This window comes from Vombatus ursinus, unplaced genomic scaffold (assembly GCF_900497805.2).
Source record: "Vombatus ursinus unplaced genomic scaffold, bare-nosed wombat genome assembly UNPS02014794.1, whole genome shotgun sequence".
Classification (NCBI taxonomy): Eukaryota; Metazoa; Chordata; class Mammalia; order Diprotodontia; family Vombatidae; genus Vombatus; species Vombatus ursinus.
In genome coordinates, this window is record NW_020954572.1 from 7,695,008 (window position 1) to 7,717,062 (window position 22,055).

Here is a 22,055-nt window from a genome sequence, read left to right on the forward strand (position 1 = left end):
GTATGTATATATATATATATATATATATATATAAAACATTAAATCTAAAAGGAAACTTCAATGATTTGTCTGGTTTGAGAATTCTTGGGCCAAGGCTTGCTTCTCAGCTTCCCAATGAATAAGCCCAAGGCTACAATTGAAGGGTAATACCATTAGGCCAATACCACTGTTGAGACTCCTCTCTGCACTTGTCTACATCTAATCAAATATTTCAGTTTTTTTCTGCTAAGTAGAAAAGACAAGAAATAAGATAGGGAACCAAATTTCATCTCTATATTGCTAGTCTTCTAAGGTATAGTAAAAGCCCTGTGTTCCTGTCCAGGGTTAGTAGAGAAGAAGTCTATACATATGTATGTATGTATGTATGTATGTATGTATCTATCTATCTATCTATCTATCTGTCTGTCTGTCTCTCATCTCTCTATGCATCCATCTTTTGTATATTCCATAAAGCATGGTCAATGTTTGTCAATAACAATACTGTAATACTTCCTAATGTTATATTCTGCTTCCACTATAGTTCCATGAAGTTCATCCTGTTTACCATGTTCTGCTTACATGTGCAATTTCCTTCTAATTTCTCTTTGTGATCTGTTACATTCATTATTAGAGTAGTATTATTGTCTTCCTGTTGAAATAACCTTGCATTTCAGTTAATTTGTCCTTTAAGAGTTAAGTTTTTATTCTGTTAAATGCACGTATAAACACACACTCACACCAACACCCACGTATATGTTTGATTGTTTTTCCTACATAGCCCTTAAGGATGAAATAATGCTATAATTGTCTTGTTTATCTCCCTTAGTACATTCACTTTGTACACAACTTTGAAAACAGTACTGCAGCAACCAATATTCCAGGATCAGCCGAGGCAAAGTAGATTTTATTCAGCTCTCTCATTCAAAATCGGTAATTTATTCATTTAACAGACATTTATTAAGTGCCAAACACTGTGTCAGGTGCTGCAGGTACAAAGACAAAGAAGACAATTGTGGACCTCAAAGAGCCTATAGTCTATTTATTGGAGGAAAACAACATACGCATATATAACTAAATGCAAAAATAAATACAAATTTATTGCTAGAAGAGGGCACAAACAACTTGCATAATCAAGATAGACATGCAGCAGAACATAAAGCTTGAAATGATCAGGGCTTCAAAGGATACTTAGAGTTTCCAAGCAGAGGTGAGGAGAGAGTGCATTCTAGGTATGGGAGACACATAATACAAAGGATAGACAGGAGATTGTCATGTAAGTGCAATTAGTAGGTTAATTTGACAGGCACATGAAAGAGATTCCTGTACAATAAAGCTGAAAAGGTTGATGGAACCAGAATGGGAAAGGACGTTAAAAGACAATTAGGTATTATTATTACATATTATCATAATATATTACTATATAATATAATCAATTTGTATATCTGAGGCCCACAGAGATTTAGGTTCTTTTTATCTAGAATAACAGTTTTGTTTATTGCTTCTTCTCTCTTTTAGAGAATAAAATTTTCATTAAGAGAAGCCAGTAATTTGTCAGCTGCTTTTCTTTTGGAAGAAGTATCTGATACTCAGCACGCAGGAGAAACTGTGGCCTTCTAGGTCCTTTGGTGTGGCCCTTTGACTGAATCCAAACTTCACAGAACAAATCCCCTTACTAAAAGGATTTGTTCTGTAAAACTTGGACTCAGTCAAAAGGCTGTACCCAAGGACCTAGAAGGCCACATGAGGCCTTGAGGCTGCAGGTTCCCCACCCCAGCACTACAGTATCTGGCTTGGGTGAGCAGTGCTATTCTTCTTCATTCCTTTTCAGGTTAAGACCATGTTGATAAGATTCATTAAATGTTACAACTGCATATAATATACATAGACAAGTAACATGCATGTAAAAAATATGTATACACACATTTACTGGCTCTTGATAAGTGCTGTCTACCCTTGACCATGGGCAATATTTAAGGCATAGCTTCAAAATACAAATTACATTTTCAGACACCATGATGATAACTGATGATTTCCAAATCTGCTTTTTCTTTGGAAACCCCAAACTACCTTCAATAAGTAGCAATTATGTGCATAGGATTTGAAATTAAGATAATGGTAATAAAATTTTTAAATATATTAAATTCATGGGAAGTAGTGAAAGCAATAAGTAAAACAAATAATATATCCTTAAATGCTCCTATTGATGAGAGAAAAAAATAAAATTAATGAATTGTGTTTGCAGTTAAAGAAATTAGAAAATGAACAAATTAGAGCAAACACATATTAGGCAATCATTAAAATAAAAAAATCAATAAAATAGAAATAAAAAAAGCAATTTAATTTTAATGATACAAAGACCTGATTTTTTAAAAAGGCATATAAAATTGATGAGTAATTATCAAATTTAATCAAAAAGAAGATAAAAGAAAACCAAATTAACAAAGCTGCATGTGAGAACGGGACAACATATCAAATATAAAAGTCATTTAAAAAACTAACAAAAATTTTCCCACAGCTTAATGCCAAAAAAACCCCTTATGAAATAAAAGAAATGTATGAGCATTTATAAACATATAAAATATTAACATTGTCAAAAGAGGAAAGAAATAACTTAAATAAATCAATCTCAGAAGAAGAAATTAAACACACATTTAGTGAGCTATACATAAAAAGACACTATTAACAGGTATGTTCAATCCCTTTCAGTTGTGTCTGACTCTTCATGATCCCATTTGGAGTTTTCTTGGCAAAGGTACTGGAGCAGTTTGTTGTTTCCTTCTACTGCTCATTTTACAGATGTGGAACTGGGACAAATTGGCTTAAGTGACTTGCCTGGGATCACATAGCTAGTGTCCAAGTATGGATTTGAACTCATGAAGATGTTTCTTCCTGATTTCAAGTCCAGTGTTCTTTCCACTAAGTGACCTAGCTACCTGCAGGACCAGATATATTTGAAAGTAAATTTCATCAGATGTAAAAACATAAATCACTTTTTTATATCAGCTTTTTTCAAAAATGGAGGAAAATGTCTCTTTTTTATGTAAGTCAAATATGGTTCTGATCTTCAAGACAGTAAAAGACAAAGAAAAGAAAAAGCTATATGTTTATTTATATACGTTGTGAAGCAGATATAAAAATGGTAAATAAAACCCTGGCAAATATAATCTAGAAATAAAAAAAAAAACTCTTATGAGCAAGTAGAATTTATAAAGTGAATTCACAGTTTGTACTCTATTAAACATCATGGTGTAATGGGAAATTCCTGTCTGTGTCGTCAGAAGACCTAAATTCGAATCCTACCTCTGATAGTTATTTGTATGATTGTGGGAAAGTCTTTTAATCACCCTGACTTTCATTTTCCTTATCTATAAAATCAGGGTTTTGACTCAATGACCTCTCCAGCTATAGATCTGAGGTCCCAGAAATCAACCTATATTTGTTACATTCTCAATATGTGCTGGGTACCATCCTAAGTGTTGGGGATACAAAAAATAAAAATAAAAATCCTTACTCTTGTGAAGATTGTATTTTATACAAGAAGGAAGAAGCATATAAATAAGCATATTCAAGATATTTGAAAGGGTAGTGGGGCATGCAAAACAATTACAGTTTGGAAAGGGAGGCAGGAGGGTTCTGAAAAAGACCTACTGAAGATGACATTTGATTATATCAAAACACACAATTGTAGATGACAGTAAGCTGGAAGTGATACCTAATGCACTGAATAATATAGTTAGAATCCAAAAAATAATCTTAAGCTGGAGTAGCGGTGTCATACTCAAATAGAAACTGATTTGTTGGGTAGCATATTAACTTAGAAAACCACAAATTAACATTACCTATGTTGTATTTTTATTTATTTTTTAAACATTTCCCAATAACATTTTAATCTGGTCCCCATTAGAGGACTGCTTGTGTGAAACAAACTGACACCTTTGAGGATAATTTCCTTTCAGCCCTCAGCTAGAGTAATCTTTTCATTTCTGGATATCAGAGTTGTAAAGGACATCGATAAGCTGAAGAGCAACCAGAGAAGGGTTACTAGTGTTATGAAAGGGGATAAGTTCATTTTGTATGAAAAATGGTTAGTAAAACAGGAATATTTAGCATGGAAAACAAAATGAGATGCTGATGACGTGAGGAGGAGAAAACCAACCAAACAAACAAACAAACAAAAAATTTCTCAGCATCTTTCATCTAAAGCCTACTTTCTTCTAACTTTCCAATCTGAGAAAACTTAGAAGGTTGACAGGAAGAATTTGTGACACCAGGGGTAAAGCCTGTCCAGAGCCCACAAATATGGCAGCAACAACAGTGGAGGCAGCAACTTCAGAAACTCTCAAAGATGTTAAGGAGATTAGACAAATGGTCAGAAATAGATCTCAGGGGACCCTTTGCTGGCACTAATTGGCAACTCTATTGCATATACACAGTTTAAGGTTGCAGTTTCAGGACAAAAAGGAGGACTGGTGTTGGGCAAAAGAGAGCAGAGACTCTGTTCACAGTTTCAAGGCAGCGTGCTAGTCCATATGTTTGCTGGGAAAGAGGGGCCCTCTGCCTCGTTTCTAAAATACATAGAGAATTAAGTCAAATTTATAAGAATACACGTCATTCCCCAATTGATAAATGGTTAAACGATTTGAACAGGCAATTCTCAGATGAAGAAATTAAAGCCATCTATAGTCATATGAAAAAAAAATTCTCTAAATCACTATTGATTAGAGAAATGCAAATCAAAACAACTCTGAGGTACCACATCACACCTATCAGATTGGCCAGCATTATGAAACAGGAAAATGATAAATGTTGGAGAAGATGTGGGAAAATTGGAACACTAATGCATTGTTGGTGGAGTTGTGAAATGATCCAACCATTTTGGAGAGCAATTTGTAACTCTGCTCAAAGGGCTATAAAAATGTGCATACCCTTTGACCCAGCAATAGCACTTCTAGGGCTATATCTCAAAGAGATCATAAAAATGGGAACAGGACCCATATGTACAAAAATATTTATAACAGCTCTTTTTGTTGTGGCAAAGAATTAGAAACTGAGGGAATGCCCATCAATTGGGGAATAGCTGAACAAGTTGTGTTATATGAATGTAATGGAATACTAATGTGCTATTAGAAATAATGAACAGGCTGATTTCAGGAAAAAAAAAAAAACATGGAAAGACTTGTATGGTCTGATGCTGAGAGAAGTGAGCAGAACCAGGAGAATGTTGTACACAGTAAGAGCCCTGTTGTGTGATGACTAATTTTATAGACTTAGCCCTTCTTAGCAATGCAAGAATCTAAGACATATCCAAATGTCTCATGATGGAAAATGCTATCCACATCCAGAAAAAGAACTATGGAGTTTGAATGAAGATTGAAGCAACTATTTGCTCTTTTTTTGCTTCTGTTTTGTTTTCTTGTGGTTTCTTATTTTGGTTCTGATTCTTCCTTACAACACAACTAATGTGAAAATATGTTTAATAGGAATGTATATGTATAACCTATGTCAGATTGTGTGCCTTCTTGGGGAAGGAGGGTAGGAAGGAGGGGGAGAGAAATTTAAAACTCAAAAGCTTATGGAAATAATTGTTGATAAATAAAAATAAATTAATAAAAGTAATTAAAAAAGAAATAAAAAAGAAAACCCACCAGCTACTAAGACAAAAAAAAAGAAAGAAAGAAAAGAAAGAGGGGTCCTTCCTGCATAAAGACCAGAGTGCAGACCACAAGAACACTGATCACACTTCTCCCAGGATCTCACCACTTTGGAAGCACCAAAAAACCTGCAGATCCTCAAAACTAGCTCTGAAAACAGTAGCATGAAAAAGTATGAAGCTTGGGACAGTGCCTCCCCAACCACAGATGAGTAGAGTCCAACTTTAACATACAGGTCAAAGTCAAGAAATAGACTGGATACACAAAAGAGGACTTGACCGTAAAAATCTAGTACAGTGGTAGGGAAGACCAAGACCTAAGCTCAGAAGATAATAATGTGAAAACAACTACTAGCAAAGCCTCAAAGAAAAAGGGAAATTGGACCCAAATTAAACAGGAATTCCTAGAAGAGTTAAACAAAAGAGAGAGATAAGTGTTAGAGGAAAAATTGGGTAAAGAAATGAAAGTTATGCAAGAAAATTATGAAAAGAGAATGAACAGTTTGCTAAAAGAGACAAAAATATTAAAGAAAATAACACTATTAAAAAAACAAAACAAAATAGAATTGGCCTAGTGGCAAAAGACACACAAAAAAATCACTGAAGAAAATACTTCCATAAAAATTAGAATTATGTGGTGGAAGCTAATGATGCCATGAGACATCAAGAAACAGTAAAACAAAAGGAGCAGAGTGAAGATGTCTGAATAAAGGCAGGGACTCGCTTGAGTTCTCCCAAATTCTCCTTTAAAAAACTTTAAAATAACACCTAAAATTGAATTTTGGAGTAGCAAAACCAACAAAAGGATGTGATGAAATAATTTTTTAGTCCAAGACAACTTAGAAGGTCAACAAGAATGGTCTTTCTCACTGGGATGGGAGTAGACCAAAGTCCAGTGATGACCATCCTCAGCAAGCCAGCAACAGGCTTTGGAGGTGGGGAGGAGGAATTGAATCAGCAGCAGCAGGTTGCAGAGCTGTCATTCCATAGATGGTAAAGGGATAAGACAACTAGTCAGAAACAGATTAGAGTTGACCCTTTGCTAGCACAGGGTGAAGAACTCTGTTGTATTGTCTATACTTTGTTCTGGGTCATAGTCCTAGGAAAAGGAGGAGCACTAACACTAGAGTGTACAACTGCAGAGGATTGCAGACTTGATCACAGTTCTATGGTGGAAAAGAGTGCTTGTGGTCACTCACAGACCAGAGCACAGGCCAGGAGAGCAGTGACCAGATCTCTCCTTTGGCCATATTACCTTGGAGGAACTGAAAACTTATAGATCTCTAGTACTAGCTCTGAAAACAGCAGCATGAAAAATCTGAAGCTTGGGACAGTTCCTCTTCCACCCCAGGAACAGAACCCAACTTTAACATCAAGTTATAAGTCAAGAAATAGACTGGAAATAGACCAAGTAGTGGTATTGTTGGGTCAAAGGGTATAGGTAGTTTAATAACTCTTTGCGCATAATTCCCGATTGCTCTCCAAAATGGTTGGATCACTTTATAATTCCACCAACAATGAATTAGTGCTCCAATTTTCCCATATTCTTGCCAGCATTTGGCAAAAGCCTGTTAGATTTGGAAATTAAGAGATCACTGGTAATTTTTTTTTTTGGCTAGGCAATGGGATTAAGTGACTTGCCCAAGGTCACACAGTTAGTAAGTGTCAAGTGTCTGAGGCTGGATTTGAACTCAGGTCCTCCTTACTCCAGGGTGGGTGCTCTATCCACTGTGTATCTAGCTGCCCCAATGACTGGTAATTTTGGAGAGAGTGGTTTAAATTGAATAATGAAATCTAAGTATAGATTGTAGAGAGTAAGAAAAGCATGAGAGAAGAAGTGGAGGGACTTATTGTAGAGGACATTCTCAAATGTAGCCACAAAAGACAGCAGAGATACAGGATGATAGTGAGGGAAGATGGATCAAATGAGAGCTTTTTGAGTATGGAATAAACATGACAGTAGGGAAACAGCTAGTAGACAAGGAGAGATTTGTTAGATGAGAATGTAGGAATGATCAAGGGATCATCTATTGGAGATGATAGGATGGGACAGTATCACTTGTGTATGTAGAGGGGGTTGGCTTTGGCAAGGAAAAGGGACACTCCACCATGTAAGATGGGAGTGAAGAAGGAGATAAGTGGCAGAATACATCTGAATGATATAAAATGAGGAAGAGGGGGAGATGAAGCTCTTGGTGAATAACTTCAATTTTTTAGTGAAAGAGTATTCATGAATGGAAATTACTTTGATAATACTCTATTTATCATTGAGCCCTAGTTAATGAAAGGAACTGAGGTCCTATAGGTGAATATGAATGGATAGATGATTGGTAGATATTGACTTTATTAAATTCCCAGAGGTTCCCTAGTTACTGATTGAGAAAGGAAATAAATTCTTCCACTAAGATTTGGACCCCATGCAGTGGTTTAATTGAACAATCATATGAAGTGAAGATGTGAGATCTTGACATCAGTGGAGTAGAACATATCATACAATCCACAGTATTCCCCTGGTAGATAAACCTATAATCCTTCTCATAATGTTAGAGCATCATCATTTCCTCTTATAAATGCTAAAAGATAGTCATGGATACATTCATCTCACATCAATGTGTAATAGTCATAAATTGCTTGGAACAATACAAATTTGTCAAATCCCAGAGGGGAAGAATCCTCAGGAATTTTCCATTGTGATGGCATAGGTAAAGTTGTCCAGCAGGTACCAATATTTGCATATTAATTATGTGGCTGAAAGTAAAAACCAAAGTCCATTCTAGCCATCTTAATTGTAAGATTTAGCCATGGATCAAAGCTAGCACACAGGGTAAGGCATATCCAGGGTAGAGGGCATTAAGTTCCTGAGTACTCTCTGGGGGGGTGGGCAAACAAAAGGGAGGCCTTGTCTGTGAGGTGAACCAAATAAATTGAACAATGAATATCAAAGGCAATACTATGTTCAGGTCAAAAGCAAGAACTAAGAGCTCTTCATGGATAATGGATTATACCAATTAATTTTTCCTATTTTCTAAACAGTAATTCAATGATTCTCAGTCTATTTTATACATGATAGAGGTTATCTGCCCAGGCTTTCCATTTCTGAGCCTGTTACTTCAAACGTAAGATGGAGAGGTGAACTATATATATGGTCTTTAAGGTATTTTGTTGGTGTTGTTGTTAGTTTGTTGTGTTGTGATTTTTTTTTTGCCAACTCTAACTTTGCAATTCTGTGGATTGCATGGTATTTAGGTAGTGTTAACATAGTGCAGTTTACTTGTGTACCTTGAAATAGAAATCAAGGAAATGTTTCGGGATTAGATAAAGGACATTTGAAACCTCAAGATGGTAATCTGCCTATTAATGTCCTCGGGTTTCTTGCTGTCCAACTCATTTTCAAGTGGAAGGACTTAAGTCCACAGAGAAATGAAGAGAAGCCATGGCACCCTGTGGGGTGCAGGGGGAAGGTAAATCCCTGTATGTCTATTTTATAGCATCATAGAGGTTTGTAAATTCCATAAATGGAAATGTCCCTGATATCCAAATCATTTTGACATTAAGGAAGAAATGATCCTATTAATTATAAGTAAATTAATAAGAAATAGCACTTGGCACTTCCTCCACTGTATGAAATGTCATGGACATTATACTATGGCATACAGAAAATAGCTTGTTAAGGAAATTGGATATAAATTAAGAACCATTAGAGCAGAAACATTTTTATAGTTTCCTCCAAAAATTGTAGTTATTAATAAAATTTTTAGCTTCAAATCTATGCAAATGAGCATACATTGTAATTGAAAGAGGAAGAAAAGATTATTCTGTATTTACTTATCTTATTAACTCTAAGTGTAGTTTCATATTCAAGAGTATTGCTAGGGAAGAAAGAATATATGTAAGCATCACCTGCAAGATATTTGGGAATGTATGCATACTGTGTGTGTGTGCGTGTGTGTGCGTGTGTGTGTGTTGAAGGCAGGGAGGATTGGAAAAGAGGCAGAGTGAGGAATGACCTGATAAATGTCAATGAAGACTTAAGATAATAGCTTGAAGATGAAAGAACGGTAGGAAGGAGCTGAATGAAGCATTACCTATAAATGGACTGTAGCCAGACATTCAGGTCAATTTATTCTTAAGTGCCTTGCATGTGAGGCAGATTCTTAAGAGCCTTATATATGAAACATTTGTGGAAAATAAATACAAAGTGTAATGTAATTCATTGCTCACAAGGAATTTATAATCTTGGTGATAGAACATGCATTCATAAAACCTGATAACATATGAATGGAGAATAACACTGCCTATCCATGACTTGGTGAACAGCAGTTAATATTATTGGCCTATGAATCAATTTGAAAATGTCCAGAAGGCTTATTGACTATTTACTTTCACTATAACATAATCATTTAAGTTTTTGCTTTTGTTTAGTTTCGTTTTGTTTTTCTGCTTAAGTTTCTGTTTTTTCAGTAGTAACTTCTCTTCACCCCTGGCTGTCTCACCATGGATGGGCAAGGCATGTATTGCTTGCCCTGAATGCCTGCCTCTTCATTTTCTATACATCCTATGCACAAGACCAGTTAAGGATTTCATTTTAAAACAATGATAAAGTCTACAGTCCGGGGACATAGGTTACAGTGTCTGACACATAGTAAGGACTTTATAAATGCTTGTTGACTTGACTTGTTGATTTGATTTGACTATATGACTCCATCCTGTTGTAGGTAGCCTGGGTAAAGAAAGCAAACATGACAGTACTTTTCTTTCAAGCCCTTGGAACAGTATATCAGCAATGTGGGGTAGTTACAAAATTGCTTGGAACTATCCAAGTTTGCAAACCCTGGAGGATAGAAATCTCTAGGAATTGTCCATCGAGATGGGATATATTCAGGATTTGCAGTTCAGCAAACTGCAAACTGCAAAAGGGGGTTTATTAATGGGGCCTGCAGTGCCCTCAGGAGTCTGGGATCCATGGTGTCATATAACTGTTTGGGCTGCTAGCACAGGGAATGTAGTAAATTGAATAAATTGAACTAACTGCTGATGGGGCTACTGTTTCTGTTTGTTCCTTTTGTAAACTTGTCTTTTTTCTTTCTTTCCTGTAATCACTTACTGGATCTTTAAATGAAATCACATTTGACAATAGCCAGCTTGTTTATCAGGATGGTTATCAAGGTCACCATAGTGCTAATGACATACATATAGAGGATCCTAGATTTACATCTGGCTTCCCTAGCATCACACAGCCTGTAAGGATCTGAGCCACTATTTGACTTTGAGTCTGCCGGACTGCCTCTCCATTCACTTCTGGCATTAAGCAGCTAATAAAATGAAACCTTACCCCACTAATAACCCACATTTCAAAGATGTGTAATGTTATGTGTCTGTTACAAATCAGCAAATCATCTTAATGTAACACTTTAGAGAATTTTCTTGGACGCTGAAATGTTAAAACAAATATTCACCATCATGCAACTGGTATGTGTCAGAGATAGGACTTGAACCCAGGGCTCTGATGCTTTTTATCCACCATGCCATACTGCCTCTGCTTTGAATGGTACCATTTCAAACTGTAAAGCTCAAAAATGTTAGCCTTTGTTCTTTGGCAGGTTTACAATTAGATTTTAATATACTTTTCCTTTTAAATAATTATAATTTACTTTTCTCTTTTTAGCATTATATATCTTCCCTTGGTCTTTGTAGTTTAAAAAAAAAAACTAAAAGCATACATTATTTTTTTTTCTCCTTTGTTGTCTAACAAATGTTTTATTATGGGTCTCTTTGTAGCTGTACGTTTAAATTTGTGAAACTTCAGCATAAAGAAAATCTCTGAGAGAACCTTTGAAAAGCAATGTCTCAGCAAAGCTCCTTCCTTCCTTATTAATTTCCTCATGATGAAATGGAAGATGAAACATTAAAAATAAAACTGTTTTAAAATAACAAAAATTATTTCTGTACCTCATACTTAGTTTCTAATTAAGCATTTAGCAGTAGTGTGTTGAATATGGATTTAATTCTTTACATAGATGACCACATGCCAAGTATTGACAATGTACCTCTATGTTCTCATTAAGCAAAGGTGTAGGATATGTAAGGCTCCTGAATATCTCAGTCATGCTTCTTACCTTTCAGTATTTCCTTTTAAAAGAGCTGAAGGATATACAGTACAATTACCAGTCTAAGATGCTAATGGCATCTTCATAGTCTCAGACTCATCTTTGGGGTAGCCAATAGAGCATTGGACATGAAGTCAGGAAGATGCGGGTTTGAATTTTGCCTCTGATTTTAGCAAAGCTACTAAAAGCTTTGTGGCCTTTACAAATCAATTTACCTATGAGACTCTCTTTTCTCACCTATAAAATGGGGATTATACTTATGCCTTTCTCACAGAGTTGTTGTGAAGTTCAAATGAGATGACATATGGAAATTACTTTGTAAATCTTACAGGCTGTATAAATGTGGGCTATCATTATAAATACCACAAGATTGCTTTGGAACGAAGACCACATATTTCCAATAAACAAAGAATGTACGAAGACCAATCCAGAAAGCCACAGTGACTCTAAGTCATTTTTTCTCCTACTACATGTTAACTGCTCTAGCTGATGAGTGTGAAACTTAATTTGTGTTAATCAGTTTGAGGTGAGGAGAGCACAAAATTAATTTGACACATCAATTTTGTGCTTTAATAAAAATACTGAACATATTCTGCTCCCAAGCAATGAACAGCATGTTCACCTTGTAGGTCAGGAAACAGGATGGTGTCCTTCCATTAGCTACATCAAGCATATTTTTGCAGGAGGCTGTAATCTTAAAGCTCATGGTTTTTCTCCCTTCTATTAGTCTCAAAAAGTTGGTAGGTTTGAAAGGAAAACATGGAAATTCTTCTTCTACTTCATTTAGTGTAGTATGGTAAAAACAAACAAACAAAAAATTCTACTAGATTTGAACCCAGAAGACCCAAATGCAAACTCCACCACACCTTTGGAATTTGTTATTTGTGTGACATTGGGCAAGTCACTAAACTTTTCTGTGCCTCAGATTCTTCACGTGTAAAATGAGGTTAGACTAAATGGCCTTTAAATATTTTTCCAATTCTAACTTTATGATCACTCTCTGAAGACTATATGATCTTTTGAAAAAAAAATTGAAAAGATAAAATCCTGCTTTAGCTAAGGCTATCTGAAACCACTTTTAAAATGCTGTAAGTTTTCTTATACATCTCCCCACTCCCCTTAAATACATGCCACACACTGGTATCCTCTGACACTCTGACACTAGCCTTCTTCCTGTTCCTTGCACAAGGTACTCTATTTTCCACACATCCCAACTCAAGACATTTTCACTGATTCTCCGACATACCCAGAAATCTCTCTCCTCACCTCTGTCTCCATCTCCCTGGCTTCCATCAAGTTCCAGATAAAATTCCACCTGTGATAAGAAGCCTATCCTTAACTAATCCTTAATCTCCCTTAATTTTTCTGTATTTCCTCTGTTGATTATCTCCAAACTATACATATATATGTATATATTTATATGTGTATATATGTGTGTGTGTGTATATATATATATATATATATATAAAATCTTGTTTGTACATAATTGTTTGCATGTTGTCTCTCCCATTGGACTGAGACCTTCTTGAGAACAGAGACTGTATTTCCATTCTTTATATCCCCAGCACTTAGGGCAGTAACTGACACATCATAGGTGCTTAATAAATATTTGTTGATTGATTTACAATGTTTTTTTATTCACAGGGAAATGATGAGGTTCAAGGGTTTGTCCCAAAGCAGGACATAAGGAAGTATTAAAGGATATTAAAAAAAAGTCAGATGTTGCATGTAAGCTTCACTCCTACTTATGGTAAAACCTAAACTTGTTTCTAAAAAAATTATACAGGGTCTAGAAATTAAAAATTTGTATTGCAGGAAACTTCATATTTCTTCTTTATTCACTGCTAGCTCTTAGAGTATGTGCTTGGAGGGAGGAGGGATGTCATGAGGATTAGAGAGAGGGAGTTGGGTAATAATGTACTGGTCTCTATCAGTCCCATCACCTTGATGAATGATGGTTTCCTGAGTCAGGAATATCATTCTCCAAACCCATTAAAGTATAAAAGAAGGTCAGATTGTCCCAAGGTGGTTCCCACATTCAAAACCACTTTCTGCCATTCCATGTGTGATTGGCTGGGTCAGAGGTAAAAGGCAAGGAGTATCTCCTTCAGGATGATTCTGTGCAGGCTCTTTGTATGATTAATGATCATCACCATCTGAGTCAGGACCTCATCAGAGATGCAGGTGTTCTGGGGAAAAAAAACAGCCTTTTATGGCATTACTACTTTGGATAGAAATATTATTATTGTGTGTGTGTGTGTGTGTGTGTGTGTGTGTGTGTGATTTTCTTGGTAATAGGAAATTTCAGTGAAGAAACTTCTTATAATATGCGGATTGGCAAATGTTCTGCAACTTGAAGTCATAGAGAATTGTTTGAGGCAACTCTGGTGACTTGACCAGCATCCAACAGTCTATATGTTGGAAGTGAGACTCAAACCTAGGAAGCTCTAATTACAAGATGATGTCTCTACTATACTCTGTCATTCTATCTTTGTCATTATTCTTATGATTTCCACCCTGTTGATAATACTAAGAATGGCATTGCTAGTTCTTCGTTATTCATTGTTATATACCTGACACACGCATTTGACAAGTTGCTGAATTGCCTGAGATTGTGAATAGGAAGCTATATATGTATTAGTGAAATGTCATTATAGAGAGACCTTGGATCATAGGTTTAATATTCAAAGGGACTTGAGAAATCATCTATGGAAACCCCTTTATTTATAGGTGAGGAAACTGAGGCCCAGAGGAGTTAAATAATTTGTGCAAGATTATCCAGTATTTCATAACCCTTCCATCCCCTTCCAATCCCTCCCCTTCCCCTTCTTTCTCTTTCCTTTCCTTCTCGCCTCCCTATTGTTTTACTCTGCTTTAAACTTAAATGATGATTGAATTTTTTTTTTTCTTTCACTGTAGCACTGCCTATTCCCACCCTCGGGTGTTCATACAGAAAACTCCCACAAGAATGTCTCTCAGAGGGATAAAATAGAACTATCTAGCTGGGATTATCATTTATAGAATTCACACAGATTTTCTACTTTCCTTGCCTACAGGGAAAAAAGGTAACAACTAGTTATAATATACTATCTCTGACCTCTTTTTCCATTCTCATTTTCTCCCTTTTCTGTCAATTCCTGATTTCCCTTTACTTCACTTCTTGGTAATGGCATGTGGTGCTTTCATGGTGATAAAGGGAAGTACTTTGGGTAGCATCAAATCTTCACTGCTACTTTATGAGGGATCAGTTATAGTCCAGTTGAGGAATCTATTACGTAACTTAAAGGTTCACTACTTGACAGCAATGCCCTTGATTCTTGGCTAATATCAGTTCTTATGGATCTTACTCATGGAGAAACTCCCACCACCAGTCACTGAAGCACATTTAAGGCGATCATTACAAGGGTCAACATGACAAAGTTCACCTCTCCTGCTGGTATTCATTCTAGTAGAAATCTCTATTAGCTTCATTTTCATGTACTAGTTTCACAGCTTCCTGATTTTCACATATCTTTTTTCTATTTGTGTCATCATGCTGCCTCCTTATGTGACCTATGGGACAGGGCATCTACATCCACATTAGACTTCTGTGGATGATAATGAATTCTTAATTCATCATTGGATAGTGCCATCTCTGGCAAGCACCATCCAAGTTAGCACGTGTTAAAAATAGCTCAGCACAATGTTATCTGAGTGTAATTAAAATTGAGTTCTGTATACATAATCTTGGGACTTAAAAATTCACTCAAAAACAACTTATATATGGGACAACAAATCTCACTGTAAGTTTTCTGTTAGCAAATTCTATAGGTTTCTGGTAACTGTCCCTTTTTTGGTCTAAGTCTGCTCCTAAAACTTCAAGACTGTTGCCAACGTACAGTAGAAAGAAATTTACTGGGAATGCATAAGCCAGCTATAGCAGTGTATACATGAGGAATTTAACCAAATCCTTATAAACTATTCATTCTTATTGGCCCCCAAATCTCCAAATGATTTTAAGGGGATTGGATATAACTGACTTTACTTGCATTTCTACTTTTAGTTCATCTTAGCCATATATATCCTGGAGAGAGATCATTAAGTAATTTAATAATAATAATATAGTTATTTACATTTAGAAACAGTTATTTTTTTTAATTAAGACCCATTTTCTCTCCCTCGAATAACGTCTCAAAAGGAAGAGAAAACAACAACAACAAAAAAAAACCCCTGGTAACAAATATACAAAGTCAAGCAAAAAATAAAACAATCCCCATTGAAATTGCCCAGATGTTTTGTGTTTGTGTATACAACAATATTCTCCTGTTCAGAAACCAGTAGTCTATAGAAATCTGTATCTTCCTAGTTTTTATCTATACAGTATGACTATTATGTACAAGCTGAAAGACTCTATGAGCATGTCATTAACTAAAAAGTATTTAGATGCTTTCTGTGCGTGTGTATTGCTTTAACCATACTTCCTAAGTCTTTCAAATTTGTTTATCTTTATAATATTGTTATTGTCAATCAGGCCAGAACCAGTCTCTAACCTGTGGGCCAGAACTGAACAAAGCAGGCTAGAGACAGGAGAGTCAGGAATCAAACAGAAGTTTAATTAATTTCAGAGCGAGGAAAACGGCTTGCAAGCAAGGACACATGTACCCATCCTTAGTGTGTGCTCTGAGGTAGTGTGGGGAGATCTCAATACTTATACCAGTGGCTGCATAAGTGATCTATAGCCTTGACAGTGAAGGGTAACAGTAACAATGTGACAAGTTTGATTCATAGAAGGACTTCATGACCAGAACATGGGGATTGCAGGTGCTTGTCTAAGCTCAGAGACCACCTGATGCTGGTATGAAACAATTTTGGGATTTTGCTGTGGCTGAGATCATCCTGAGGGTGAGTGAAAAGAATTGTTGTTATGCCAAGTTCAGGGCACAGGCTACTTTCTGGACCTTAGCTTTGGAAAACAGTGTCCCATAATATCTTGACATTTCCCCCTGTTGGTCAAAAGGAGAAGGTCTGAAAGAACCCTTATCCTTATGGTCAATTAAAGAGAGGCAGGTATAAGCCAATATACCAGTTGGGCCAGGATGAGATGTTGCCCAGGGGTTTAGTTCCTTGTATCATTGCTTGTATTATATCATAGTCCCAGGTATCATTGCTAATCATTGTTTGTTTGCAAGCAGAAAAGAAAGAGTAGCCTAGAATGTAGAGGAAGAAAATGCCAGAACATGCTTAAATTAGGCCCTTGGTGGTTGGGCATATGACAAAAAGGAAAAGAAAAACAAAAAACAAAAACAAAACAACAACAACAAGAAGAAAAAAAAAAACTAGGACTGTATACTCAGCCCTCATCCAGAATCTTGGAACAGCTATTTCATCTGGATGTCAGCTGCTTCTGGGTCCATACTAGACAAACTTGGGGTCCCCAAAATGTTCTGCTATCAACACAGGAACAGAGGCTTTCTTCAGATAACACAGGAGTCCATACCCACAAGTTTGGCAGTTGTGGGAGTAGTCAGAAGCACATGGTAGGGGGCCTTAGAAAATACTCCTAGCATCAATCTTTGAATCTGAGTTTCTGGTCAGCATAACATAGACCCTTAATTAAGAGTCTCTAAACAACACATAGAGATGATCCGGTTCCCTAGCCACATAGGGCTAGGTTCAAACGATGCAATAAAGTTTTTTGCAATTCCCATAATTGCATGATTACATTAAGTCAGATATAGATCAAACTACTTAGAGGTCTCACAATGGACTAGTTCTGAGGGGAGGTTTCCATGTCACCAAGGTAATCAATAAAATTTAAACATACACAATGCAAAGCAGTGCAACAATTATCACCAATGTTAACTAACATCAAGTCTCCCTGTATCCTAGCAGCACTTCTCAATGGTCATTTAATCAGCACATTTTGAGTCCCAGATATCTTATATGATTATCTGGTCCCTAGATAGCTTTTCCTGGACAGTAGGCTTTATTCTCAGGAGAGCTCTAAAGGGGGATACTGCTTCTCTGGTTCCAGAACTAGAGGTTTCTAGATAATTCTACTAGTAACAAGACTTAATACAATTTAGTATAATGACTTAAATTTGGTTCTCCAACCTTGGAATTTCAGAGATTTTCATTTTATATACCATTTTCTATCTTTGCCCAAATCTCATACCCGATATAACAAACTTTTAAGAAATTGAGCTACTTTTCTACTTCTTAGCCAGCACTAGATAGTTTCAATAATTTCTTCCTTATAATATAGTTTAAGATCTCATACTGCTAAGCCTTCTTCCTTTACATTTTTTTATTGGTTCCTTTGCTGCTCTAGACTTTTTGCTCCTTGTTTTTTATCATATTTAGCCCTTCCTACCCATGAATAATTTATGTTTCTCCAATTATTTGAATCTTCTATAATTCCAGGGATTGTTTTTGGCAGATATATTTCCAGGTATTTTATACTGTCTGGAGTTATTTTAAATGGGGAATCTCTCACTATTTCTTTTTGCAGGGTTTTGTTTGCGAATGCTGATGCATCATATTGTCTGCAAAAAGAGATGGTTTTATTACCTCATTCCCTACTTTGATTCCTTCTATTTCTTTTTCTTCTCTTATTGATATTGTTAGGATTTCCAATACAATATTCAATAATATTGGTGGCAGTGGGTATCCTTGTTTCACGTTTGATCTTACTAGGAGACTTCTATCTTATCCCTATTACAAATAATGCTTACTGATAGTTTTAGATACACATGCTTAGTATCAATTTAAGGCATCAACTATGCTAATATTTTTAAACCCATCCCTGCATTCCTGGCATAAATCCCATTTAGTCAATATACTGTTGTAATATAGTGTTGTAATCTTTTAGCTAGTATTTATTTAGGATTTTTATATCCATATTTAGTAATGAAATTAGCCTACATTTTTTTTCCTCTGCTTTTACTCTTCCTGGTTTTGTTTCATAAAAAGAGTCTGGTAGGATCCTTTCTTTGTCTATTATTCTAAACAATTTATTTAAAGTTGGAATTAGTTGATCTTTATTTATTTATTTATTTATTTGTTTGTTTGTTTGTTTGTTTGTTTGTTTATTTATTTATTTATTTATTGTTTTTAGGCAATTGGGGTTAGGTGACTTGCCCAGGGTCCCACAGCTAGTAAGTGTCAAGTGTTTTCCTAACTCTAGGGCCAGTGTTCCATCTACTGCACCACCTAGCTGCCCCTAGCTGACCTTTAAATGTTTGACAGAATTCACTTGTAATTCTCTCTGGTTCTAGTGCTTTTCCTTAGGAAACTCATTTATGGCCTGTTCTTCTGCCTTTTAAAATTATCAGATATATACTTTAAAATGATTTCACTTTCTTTACCATTATCAATATAATTTATGTGTAAAATCTTTGCTCCTTAATTAATAAATCCTTAATCCAACTTTGAGAACTTATTACTAAAACTTACTCAAAGCCTGAATTTCCATGATGATGAATTTGGAAGGCAATCATATCCATCTGTATATAGTTCTTATAGAAAATAGTCTAAACCTAATGCTTTTCTCACAATTGACTCCTCCATTTAATTAGAACACTCTCACATCAAATCTTTGTCTAATTACCTCGTCTAACCATTTCCCCCTTAGGAGGATATCATCCTTATAATATATTTTGACCATAGATACAGGTTAAAATTGTAAGATATTCATATTTGCATCCAATTATAATAGCTCAGAGATCCTTCAGTATCAATCTATTATTTAATAGATTTAGTGTTGTACTTATAAAACTTTTTGATTATAGAAATTTGCTATAAAAGGAAAAAGAGGGAAATGGTTATAACAATGTCTTATATCATATCAGGGGTGGGGGTGGGGAATTCCCTTCACTTTGATTCCATGCATGAATCATATCTGACAGTCAATCATGTAGTCAAAGTAAGGCTCAGGATTAACCAGGTAGGAATTCTCCTTCTTCAGAAAAAAATAATACAAAGGTGAAATAGATTTAGGAAGATCCTACCTAGGCTGTGTCCAAGGTCATCCCCAAAAGTTTTCTCAGGAACAGATATCCACCTTTAGTAGTTCCCAGACTGCAGCACATGCCATTTTCTACTATTGGCTCCATGACAATTCAGACAACTATCCCAGTAATCAAAGCTCAAAACAGTAGTAAATTGTAGTCCCAAGAATTTTTACCTTAAATAGCAAAATATCACTAGCCACAACTTAGAGCTTGAACATCTATCCCAATGTTTCTCTAATCATTAACATTTCATTTATCTTTTATTTGTATATTTAAACTGTCCATATTCTGGAACTTCATACAGCAAATACCTGATCTCATCATTAATATGTTGAAGCTACATGTTTAAACCACCCTACATATTTTCATAATAGCTCCAGAATTTTCATGTGAGAATTTGCTATTATAGTAAATATTATTATCTATTTTATAACAAAATAAATCTCATTAAATATTTACCAGTTTTCAAATATCTATTTTTAATCACATCCTTTTAAAAGCCTAATTTACGTGTAACAGCATCCAGATTAAAAAGTTGTTTCTTTTTTTTTTGTCTTGTCGCATTTCTGTTACAATGGTCTCTCAAATTTCACAGTATGAGTTTTTAAATACAATAATAACACAAATAAAAAACTTCAAATGATTTCAATTCAGTTAAGTGCATTTCCAAATTATCACATATGAAAATCATTGATCTTATTACCTTTGACATTTTAAAACCACTTTAGAGTTATCAAGCAACAATTACATTCAGTTAAAGAAATAATGTAGTGCTTAGCATATTCCATTCACCGTATTAAGCACTTTACAACCATTATATTATTTTGATCCTCGCAGCAACCCTAGGAGGTAGGTACCATTATTATTTTTCTCTTTACAGATCTAGAAACTTGGGTAAACAGAGGTAAGATAACTTGCCTAAGATTACACAGGTAATCCATTTCTGCAACCAGAATGGAGAAGGGTGGGCTCTCCAAGTGCAAAGGCTAGCTGTCTCCCCATTCCTACTGCCATGATAGGAACTGCTAGGGGCACCAGGACCTTCCAAGGCAGCATCCAAGCCTGCCAAGGGCTTTGCCTGAACTGGAGAAAACAACTGGTCTTTGGGGTGCTGGCTGCAGCCTAGGGGTTGGAGTGACTGGTGCCAGGATCTTCCCATTGGTGATAGTGCCTGGTGGCAAGGCAAAGCAGATGCTGGCTATGGGGCCTGAACTCTCCCCCATCTTCAACAGTTGCAGTTTTGTGGCCAGGCACTGCTGGGGCTGGTGCCACTTGCAGCTGTTAAGGTAGGGTGGGCAGGATGTACTGCACCTGGGTGAGGCTCCCAGGCTTGCCTAGAGGGATATTCAGCAGGATGCCCAAGGGCACAGGATAGCTGGGGCCACTGCCAGTGGGGGCCTCCACTGCAGTTGCTGCCCCCCCCTCCAGTAGGTGGGCTATGAACTGCATAGCTGGAGAGGTAAAATGTAATTCAAGTTTTCCTACATTTTTCTAGGATTTTTTCAACACTTTTATTTGGGAATCTGATCTAGGATGAAAGAGGTTAAAAGAGAGGATCTCTGACCTGGAGGAGTTATAAAGGACCTCTGGTTTAAACAGTCTTTTCTCTTTTCATGGTCAGAAATGTGAAGGAAAATTTAACAACAGGTTGCTATAAAGAGCAAACTGTTCAACTATTTTTTTTTCTTTCTTTACTCTGGGATTACTTCCAAACTAGCTTTCCTTCATTGCCCTAGAACAATGAAGCTATCTATCCTAATATTTAGGGGAAAAAATATCTAAATGCCATTTTACATTTAAAAAAACCTTTATAAAATTTAATCCTTATTTTTCTTTAAAACAAATTCTATAGAATGGTACCCCAAAACCTGTTAAAATATGTCAGAAGGGACTGAGTTCCTGGAATTATCCCAAAGTCTCAGAAGTTCTCTCCTGCAAACTTAAAATGATTAATCTTCAAACTTCCAGAATCTGCTAAGATATTTTTAGCATTTCTATAAACTTTGAGTATCTAACTTTATTTCTGTCTTACAGTTTTTTTTCTTTTTTTATAACCTAATCTCCTGCAGAAAGCCTAAAGTAGAAATTAGTTCTGCATACTGAAGCAATTGCTTCAACTTTGAAGGTTCGTTGATCTTTCCAAGTGTTATGAACTCTGGCTACAGCCTTACAGGTTTCCTGGATGGCTGCATTTTAAATCTGTCAAGGTGACAGAATCTAGCTCACAATGCAAACATGACACAGACATTTTACATTTTGTAAAGACAGAAACACAGACAAAATGACAAGACAGAAGCAAATAGCAGGCTTACTCACAACACAAACATG

The 22,055-nt window shown here is 35.9% G+C and overlaps 1 pseudogene; it reads right to left on the reverse strand.

The window, feature by feature from the left end:
* The window catches only part of LOC114048992, a 35,987-nt pseudogene extending 14,811 nt beyond the window's left edge, over window positions 1–21,176 (reverse strand).
* Between the last annotated feature and the right edge of the window lie 879 nt (window positions 21,177–22,055).